At 42.8% G+C, this 250-nt stretch overlaps 1 protein-coding gene across 1 annotated transcript in view; it reads right to left on the bottom strand.

Moving 5' to 3' along the window:
- Positions 1–250, bottom strand: part of LOC119592681 (fibrinogen C domain-containing protein 1-B-like) — a gene marked incomplete at its 5' end in the record, with an annotated part of 56126 nt that overhangs the window by 3804 nt on the left and 52072 nt on the right.

The raw sequence follows: 250 nt of genomic DNA, 5'->3' as shown, positions 1-250 counted from the left end.
TAAGCTAGCCGACGTCGAAAGCAGCCATTAGCGCTTTCTCGCTGAAGTCCCTCTTAGCGGTTTTCATGCGTGGGGAAAATTGCAGGAAAAAAAGCGGCCAGTGTTTCGAGTCTTCCGATAACGTTTTATTAGAATGCATTTTCTTTCTCTGCGTTTTCTCTGCTTTCAATAAACCCATCGGAAGTCCATTAGCCATTGCAGAGGCTAAATTAGCTTCTTCTGTTAAAAATGATACGAAGTAGCTTAGCTA

The sequence above is a fragment of the Penaeus monodon genome, chromosome 30 (assembly GCF_015228065.2).
Source record: "Penaeus monodon isolate SGIC_2016 chromosome 30, NSTDA_Pmon_1, whole genome shotgun sequence".
NCBI lineage: Eukaryota > Metazoa > Arthropoda > Malacostraca > Decapoda > Penaeidae > Penaeus > Penaeus monodon.
Note: the sequence above shows the minus strand (reverse complement) of the source record. Positions and strands in the feature narration are given on the sequence as shown.